At 36.9% G+C, this 9,441-nt stretch overlaps 1 long non-coding RNA gene across 2 annotated transcripts in view; it reads left to right on the plus strand.

The window, feature by feature from the left end:
• The first annotated feature begins 726 nt into the window (after positions 1-726).
• LOC117801794 overlaps positions 727-9,441 on the plus strand; it is a 20,366-nt gene continuing 11,651 nt past the window's right edge. The window contains exons 1-2 of one of the 2 annotated variants that reach the window (XR_004624505.1): positions 727-857; positions 5,286-5,480. This is a non-coding gene — a long non-coding RNA (uncharacterized LOC117801794). The remainder of the gene's footprint in view (positions 858-5,285; positions 5,481-9,441) is intronic. The other variant, XR_004624504.1, reaches the window with a different exon arrangement.

Here is a 9,441-nt window from a genome sequence, read left to right on the forward strand (position 1 = left end):
AGTATTGCTGAAATTGAGATAGGAATTATCAAATATATTGAGTCTTACTGTACTTAAGGAGTTTACATTGCACTGAGAAGAATTACTTAAAATGAAACACAAAAAATTTCAAAAATGACGTTATTAAGAGCCAAGTATTGTAGAGAACTTCTAAAGGTGTTCTGTGAAGAAAGAAATCATAGAAGAGTAGTGATTAAAGAAAGCTTCTAAGAAAAGCTGGGACTTCGTCTGGGTTTCTAAGCGTGGTAGTTCTGAGGGTAGCCAGACTCCAAGATGACTCCCAGTAATCCCCACTCCTGGTATTCACATCCTCTGGCTTTTATCTTGTTCTCCTTCTCTCTCATTAATAACCCTGGAGGAAGCCGGTAGTGACAGTTTATGGAGAAGTACATGTGGGGAGAAATGGAGGCCTTGGCTAACAGACAACAACCATGTGAGTGAGCTTATGAGAAGATTTTTTAACTTCAGTCAAGTCTTGAGATGACAGCAGCACCAGCTGACTGTTTGCCACCTCATGAGTGCCTGAACCAGAGCACTTCAGGCCAAGAACAGAAGACAAGGGGCGCCTGGGTGGCGCAGTTGTTAAGCGTCTGCCTTCGGCTCAGGGCGTGATCCCAGCGTTCTGGAATTGAGCCCCACATCAGGCTCCTCCGCTAGGAGCCTGCTTCTTCCTCTCCCACTCCTCCTGCTTGTGTTCCCTCTCTCGCTGGCTGTCTCTGTCAAATAAATAGACAAAATCTTTTTTAAAAAAAAAAGAAAAAAAAGAACAGAAGACAAGGCAATGGGAAGAACATGGTGAGCGAAGAGATGAAGTGGAACTGAAATGGTACGCTGTGGGATTCTGGCAAGAGACGCAGGTATGTTGCTCAGGAAATAACGTGCGTGTTGGGGGGAACATAGATTACTGAGGTTACTGAAAGATATACTAAATGGTTAATGTGAGGGAATAAGAAGTCATTGAGCTTTGGCTTTATTTCTCCTCTCAAAATTTTGGAAACTTACTTTAAAAAAATCGTAATTCAAATGCGGGGGAGAAAATATTTTGTTGTTTGAAAATTAGCAAAAGAAAAATTAGCTGTCTTGTATAAAAAAAGATGAGCGCTACTCTTGTAAAAAATGTTTAAGTGGGCAAAGGGTTTGAATAGGAGATTTGGTATGTGACGTAACATTTATCAATTACTAGTAACCACTGAAACTAACAACAAATTTATATACCATAGACCGATAGCCTGGTGTTCAAAAATATCTAAATAGCTGCTAGAGAGACAACAAAATCCCTTACTTTACTAAGTCTTGATTTCCAATAATGATTCCAACTGACTTCAAATAGTTTTACTAAAACATCACCATTAACAAACATCAACTGAGTGCTTCAGACATTTTTCACACAGCCACTTACTTCTTTCCTACAAAGTAAATACATACTAAATTTAAAGTACAAGGGCAGCAGTTTCTAACTTATTTTTTTACAATGCTGTAATAGGAGCAGGAAATAGTTTTATGAATGAAAATTCACCTGGTTTAAGTACAAGCTCACAACCTTTTCTTAACTTGTTGGAATGTTTTCCTAAAGAATTTTGCCTCAGGCAAGTCTCTGCTTTTAACATAAATCAGATCAAGTTCAATTGTATCAGTGTTTTGCTTTTGGCTCACTGTTTATTTTGCAAGTAAAACTCAAAATCAACAGTAGAGTTTAAGGTGAGTATTAAGGGAATTGTGTCCACACCGCAGGGTCTGCATGAACCACCGCTGGGGGTAATTTATTTGCTATTATCCACATTTCTTCAGAAAAGTAGATAGAGCGCCTTGCTTCCTAAATTAAAACAAACTTTTTCATTTTAAAACAATACACATTTATTATACAAATTTCTGAAATTCAGAAAAATAGAAGACATTGTTTTTCATTGTACACTATATCAACAAGCAGAAGATACCACTATTACATTTTTCTTTCTTCTCACATTTCTCTCTCTCTCTCTCTCGATATATCTATATATATGTGGTGGTGTTATATAATTATGATGATTCAGTATCCACAATTTTTATGCTATCTCTCCTCTCATTTGGGATTCATCATTTCATTCATTCAACAAATATTTATTGAGCAAAATACTATATTTTCTCATTTAAATTTAATTTTACACATATAATTTTTAATGGCTGCCTTAAATCCCATAAAGTGCATTTTACCATAGTTTATTTAAGCACTTTTCTATTATTGGATGTTTAGTTTCCTGTTATATTTTAATTTATGAAGTTTTTTTCTTCTAATTCTTAGTTCCTGTTAAAAAAGTAATACTTAAAATCAAAAATCCAAATAAAAAAAAGGATTTATATGAAAAATTTCCTTCATATCCCAGACTTCCAGATCCCTACTCCTCCCCTTATCATATTTCAAATCTTCTCCTTTTCTAAATAGTCTGTGTATATACACACTTGCTCTTTTCCCTTATACAAACAGAAGCACGCTATATACATTGTTTAACGTGTTCTATACCTTTTCACTTTTATTTTAACAATATGATATTAGTCTCTTATTTGCAGATGGCCTCTGGTATTCTACTGTATGTGTGCTCTATCATTTACTTGATCGGTTCTTTATTGACATATACCTAGATTATATGTATTTGCTAGTTTTCTAGCTTATTGGCCTGACTAGTTAGTATAGCTCAAATAATATTAAATGGTTCCTAGACTTTAATAGGAATGTATCTAGTTATTCAACATTAAGCAAGATCCTGGCTTTGGCCTTAGGTAGAAAATCATGTTAAGGAAGAATCCATCTGTTATTATGCTAATGAATTATAAAAATAAAGAACAGATATTTTGTTTTTAGTATCTATGGAAATGAATGCATTTTCCTCCTTTGATGTATTAACTAGTGAAAGTACCTCAATAGGGGCGCCTGGGTAGCACAGCGGTTAAGCGTCTGCCTTCGGCTCAGGGCGTGATCAAGCCCCACATCAGGCTCCTCCGCTATGAGCCTGCTTCTTCCTCTCCCACTCCCCATGCTTGTGTTTCCCTCTCTCGCTGGCCGTCTCTATCTCTGTCGAATAAATAAATAAAATCTTAAAAAAAAAAAAAAGAAAGTACCTCAATAAGTTTCTTAGCATTAAGTCATCTCTGTATTCCTAGGATGAATTTAGGTAATGCAGAGTTCCAATCATACAGCATACATAATGGATATCATTTATTTTCATCTTAAACAACATACCAAAACCTTATTATTTTAAATCCTTTGTAAATATTATTTTATTGACTACATAATTTTTCATCTAGCAGATACATTATCATTTTTTCTTAATCATCTATTATTGGGTATTTAATTTATTTCCCTTTCAAGCTATTCAAAACAATGGAACAGATTAAACAATTTTTTGATGTATGCAATATAACTTAGATGTAAGCCTCAGTTTTCTAGCCTTACAAGTTGTTTCAAGTTGGGTTTTTTTGTTTTTGTTTTTGTTTGGTTTTTGTTTTTGTTTTTGTTTTTAAGAGAGGGAGAGAGGGAGGAAGGAGAGTCAGAGGGATAGGGAGAGAGAGAATCCCAAGCAGGCTCCATGCTTAGTGCTGAGTACAACACGGGGCTCAAGCTCACAACCCTGAGATCAGGACCTGAGCTTAAATCAAGAGTCAGAGGCTTAACTGACTGAGCCACCCAGGCGCCCCTAGCTTTATGAGTTTTAATGTTAAATTCCATCTCCCTATAGTGGGAAATTCAGTGTATACCACAGTGTGTCTCTTTGAGGATCCTCTCAAACTTATTTCTTACAGTCACATCTAGTTTTTGGCTTCTGCTGAATTTTTAACTCATTTATCTCTGACTTCTTGTGGAAGCTGTCTTTCTTTAGTTGGCTCAACAGAGATCAAACCCCCTTTTAAATTCTCCAAAAAACAATCCAAACAAAGCAGTTATCAAAGATAGTTATGTGCAATAAACTTTTATTGTTGATCTGGTGAGTAGTTACAATGAGTTATAGCACAACAGATAAGATTAATATTAGACACTGATGTTCTTGAAAGTCCTTTGGCTATTTGTGCTATTGAGAATTAGTCATTTTGTGACTTTTCCTTGAACGTTATCTTCCTCCTTCTCCTTTCATCTCTGGAATGTCCAAGAAATGAGCTGTCCCTCTCTCATGTCCCTGAAAATTAAAAATTCTTCCCATTTCACTATGAAGAACAATGCAATGCTTTCTTATTTATCCTTATCTCACAACTGGCCATGTCCAAAGGCCTGTCTTTCCACAACTGAAATGACGCTTCATACATTTTTTGTTTGTTTGTTTTTCTAACCAAAAGACATTTCTCTCCTAAGAAGGACTGCCTGGCAAGGTTTTAACCTACCCTGCTACCCACTCTCCAGGAGTGCTGATCAGTTTGGAACATAGTGCTAAGTCTTTAACAGGATGAGTCAGATAATGCAGCACTAGTACTTGTATGGCATTCCCTCCTGTATTTTTTAAGCCTTTTGATAATGTGGTAATTACCTGCCTTTTCTGTTGATGGAAGAATTAGATTGTTGAGATCCTAACATGATGTATCTGTCAGCAGCATTGATTCATCATCACTGAATGCCAAGGTTTTTTCTGATTTAAAAAAATTGGAGGATTAATTGATCTGTGTCTTTCACCTCCTCCCTCTCTCCTATTTTTACCTCCCTCTGTATTCTCACCTCATGTTTCTGCTGCCTGTTTTATTCACTAAGAAAGATATCATGGTATAGGGGTGGGAGTTGGGAGGGTCAGACACAGTGTAAAGAACACATTCTTTCCTCTAGGTTAGATTAACACCTAAGCCTATTTTGGTTAGAAATCTGAACGGTATGTACTGGGTTACATACCCATTTTATTCCATATACCATCTAGCCAAGCAAACTCCGTGGCCTCTCTGGCCTCCCAGGACCATCTCTGGTTGGATTATGCTTGTCATTCTTATTATACAACGGTTGGGGTTTATATTTAGAGTGCTGGATATAGGGATTATTGTCCCTATGTAATGTTTGTGCAATTACATATATTCACTTGAGCACAGAACAGTGGATGTCCTCTATAAACAGTAACAGTTCAGTGTTCAGAAACTAAGTGTAGATTTGTCTCAAGCTCATAGGGCCCACATGAATAGTGCAGATAAAATTATCCTTGAATGTCTTAAATAGGACCTTGAATCTGGCTTGTCTCCCCTTACACCTTATAATCATCATCGTCATCAACATCATCTTCATCACCTCGCCCCACTCTGCTCTCTAGAGTTCACTTTTCCTTCCCTCTCCCTCCTGCCTGGAGCCAGTGGACAAGAAATGCTACACCGAGCTCTGAGAGAGGTCAATGGCGCAGAAGGTCAGGACTGGCCAGATGGTGAGAACTGAAGTCACAGAAGCTGATGATATCAGGAGAAAGTGTGAAGAAAGGAAGATCCTAAGTCAAGGACGTGTACATTGCTGAATGGGGACAGGGACCATCCTAGAAGTACCAGAAAAGGTACAAGCCAATTAAGCAAGAGTAATATCATATTTAATAATAGGTTCTGATTCCTGCCAACAGTGTGCCCCAAACCCTAATTAGTAATGGAGAAAAATATATGCAAAGCACTCATCTCTGAAATTTTTCATTTGATATAGATAAAATTTTATATAGCTAAATCTCTCAATTTTATTAGAGACAAAATATAATCCAAATATAATCCTCAAACTTCATTTCCAATTATAATTCTAATCCACCTGTACTACCTTTTTATACAGCATAAACAGAAAAATGAATGGTTAGCACTTCACTTGTTCTTCCGTGTCTAGGGCAAGGATACAAATTGTAGTGAACTGATCACCATTTGAGTCAACTTGAGGACAAAAGAGAAACTAGTAATAAAGACCATGGCAATTCAAATGTGAAGTGATAGGTTTCTGAAATAATGGTTACTCAATGTCTCACTGAGGTGACTCTGGGTTCAGAGTTTTTGCATTTAAATTCTGATTCCAACACTTACATACAAGTCCCTGGACTGAGGAAGTGAACCTCACTGAGCCTTAGTTTCCTCATTTCAAGCAGAGGTAAAAATAGGGCCTACTTTATAGAGATGCTGGAAAGAATAAATGAGATAATACGTATACAGCACATACTTGGCACACAGCACTGGATAAATAGAAGCGATTACTATGACACAGGCAGTGATTAAATAAAGGCCAGCTACTACAATATTCTCAGATGCTCAAGCAGAAGACCTGGAAGGCATCCTTAACCCTACCCTATCTCATCACCTCACCAAAGCTTTGACAAAGTCCTGGCTTTCTTACTTCCAACATACATCCTAAATCTATGACCTTCTCCTCAGTTCCACTGTGACCATTCATACCAATACCACCATCATGACTGTCTCCTGGCCAACTGCCTCCACCTCCCCAGGGGTCTCCAGCTTCTGCCCTTGTCCTGTCTAGTACATTCCTCAAATTGTAGCCAGAGAGGACTTAATAAAGCTACAAATCCTATCAAGTGGGGACGCTTACATTCTGTCCATTATTTCTGTTTGTTCTTAGAATAAATCCCAATTCAGCCCCATGGTTTANAACAATGTAGGAGGGATCCAGAGCTGGCTTAATTTAAGTTCTGTGTCCCTTCCTAGCTCTTATTTCACTACCTCTTTGCTCATTAAAGTTCAGCCATACGACCACATTCTTTTCCTTGTCTACACCAAGCCCTTTCTCCAGGCACTTGTTCTTCTCTCAGCCTGCACTGTCTTCTCTCCCCTTCTCTGAATGATTGGCTCATTATTGTCATTCAGGCCTCAGTTCAAATGCTGTCTTCCAGAGAAGGCTTCTCCATCTTCCCTAAATCATCTACCCTCCAGAAACTATTGTCTCATCACCTGACTTATTTTCTCCATGGTGTTCATCACAACCTGGAATTATAATCTGCATTTTTTGTTGTCTTGTTGAGTTTCTGTACCTCCCACTAGAAGGTCAGCCCCATGAGGGCAGAGATGAATCCTGTTTTTTGTTGTATCTCTAGGCACATGGCAGATGAATAATAAGTATTCGTTAAAATATTGAATAAATGAGTTGTGCACCCTCCCTTAGAATGTGTGGGTTTATGTGAGATGAGTGTGTGACCATGTGTGTGTTTATATGGTTGTACATGAGTGTGAGGGTGCTCTACTGCAAGTAAATATGCATGAGAGTATGTGAATGTGTATGAGGAAATGCCTGTGATCATGTGTGTAAGGGTGTGTTACTGCCTGTGTATGGATGTGAGAATGTATCAGTGTGAATGTGTGAATGTGTGTGTGTGCGTGTATGTATTTTAAGACTATTAGAGAAATCTGACTTCTCTGATTTGATTTGAATCAAATACTTTAATTAAATACTTAACAATTAAGGTTTATTCGAGTACTTTAATTAAAATAATCCCATGATGACAGTATAGAACTATAGTGTTCTAACAAAGGAATATTTTATAGTCCTCTGTCTTAAGAGATTGACCTCATGAAGCTAATCATTAAAATGGGATATGTTGAGTAAGAACTTGTGGGAGTTTCGTTAAATCCTATGGGAACTCAATCCTTTCTCTGTTTCCTCTTCAAGGAGACAACCCTGTGATCTACAGGGATTTGCTGGATAAATGCATACCTTTCCTGCCTGATGCCCATGCTAGTCCTACTGCCTGGAATGTTCTTACCTTGCCTCTTTGCTTGGCTGAGGTCATTTAGGGATTCACTGTCTATTTCCTCCTCTAAGCTCCAGAGGTACAGAGCTCCCTTTCTTGTTCATTGCTACATTCCAGCATTTAACATAACATCTGGCATAAGTAAGTGTTCAAAAAAAAATGTTATGTAGTAATTAAAAAGGAAAACTATTTCCTTTTTAAATATATATTAATATATAATATTAATATATATGCATCTAAGAAATGATTACCTTTCCCAAGGGCAGGGCTTGCTTGGTATATGACACACACATAGATGCTCAATAAAGAGAAGTCAATCAGTTGAACCTTGAACTCATACTATCCTATGCCCATGAACGACATTCTGAAGTCAGACAACCTGGTTGGAATCCAAATTCTGTCACTTACTAGTCACTATTTGACCTTGGGAAATTTACATGGCCTCTCTCAGGCTCACTTTGCTTCTCTGTAGAATAATAATCCTATCTTGGCTGTGTCTTTCTAATCCATGCCTCCATGGTCACATTGCTTGAATCTCCTTTGTGGGGGGCATTATTTGATCTATAACAAACATTTATAGATATATGATCTTTTCATACATTAATATAGAAAGTTACATTACTCAATCTCCTAGTGTCCAACTATGCTTGCATTCAGGGAAAACTCTACATAATAATCACTTTATCCTTTTGAAGGCTTTGCCATATTTCATTTTATAACTCTACCGTTCTTTAACCAAACTTGACCAATAAACATTAAGGTTATTTTTAATCTGTATTATTTCCTTATTATGAAATTTCCACATAGGTATACACGAATTTTGTGTACTTGTCTAATTATTTCATTGGAATATATTTCTAAGAGTAGAATTGCTGAGGCAAAATTTATACATTTAAATTTCTTATTTATCTTATTAAATCACCCTCTAAAAATGTTCCAATTTAAAATCTCATTTCTCATCTAAGAGAGTTTATCATTCCCCCCACACCCTGCTCAGTTCAGACTACTAACAATTCATTTTACAAGAGGCAAAACATATTATTTTGTAATTTCATTTTACATTGCTTTGATTAGTAGTTGAGAATCTGTTTTATATCTATTACTTGTCCATTTTCTCCTGCAATTATCAATCTTCTTTTTTTTTCCCCTCTNATTCCCCCCACACCCTGCTCAGTTCAGACTACTAACAATTCATTTTACAAGAGGCAAAACATATTATTTTGTCATTTCATTTTACATTGCTTTGATTAGTAGTTGAGCATCTGTTTTATATCTATTACTTGTCCATTTTCTCCTGCAATTATCAATCTTCTTTTTTTTTTCCCCTCCAAAAAGTCTTTATTTTAGAGTAGTTTTAGGTTCACAATTAAGTTGAGAGAAAGATTTACCATATATGCCCTGCCCCCTCACATGCATAACCTCCCCAACTATCAAGGTCCCCCCTCCCCAGAGTGGTACATTTATTACAACTGATGAACCTACATTGANCAACTATCAAGGTCCCCCCTCCCCAGAGTGGTACATTTATTACAACTGATGAACCTACATTGACACATCATTGTCACCAGAGTCCACAGTTTACATTACAGTTCACTCTTGATGTTCATTCTGCGGGATTGGACAAATGTATAATGATATACATTCAACATTATGATATCATCAGAGTATATTCACTGCCCTAAAAATCCTCTGCCCTTCCTATCTATCCTATTTTTTTTTATTTTGTTATTATATTATGTTAGTCACCATACAGTACATCCCCGGATTCCGATGCAAAGTTCGATGC

Source organism: Ailuropoda melanoleuca, chromosome 4 (assembly GCF_002007445.2).
Source record: "Ailuropoda melanoleuca isolate Jingjing chromosome 4, ASM200744v2, whole genome shotgun sequence".
In the NCBI taxonomy this organism is placed as follows: domain Eukaryota; kingdom Metazoa; phylum Chordata; class Mammalia; order Carnivora; family Ursidae; genus Ailuropoda; species Ailuropoda melanoleuca.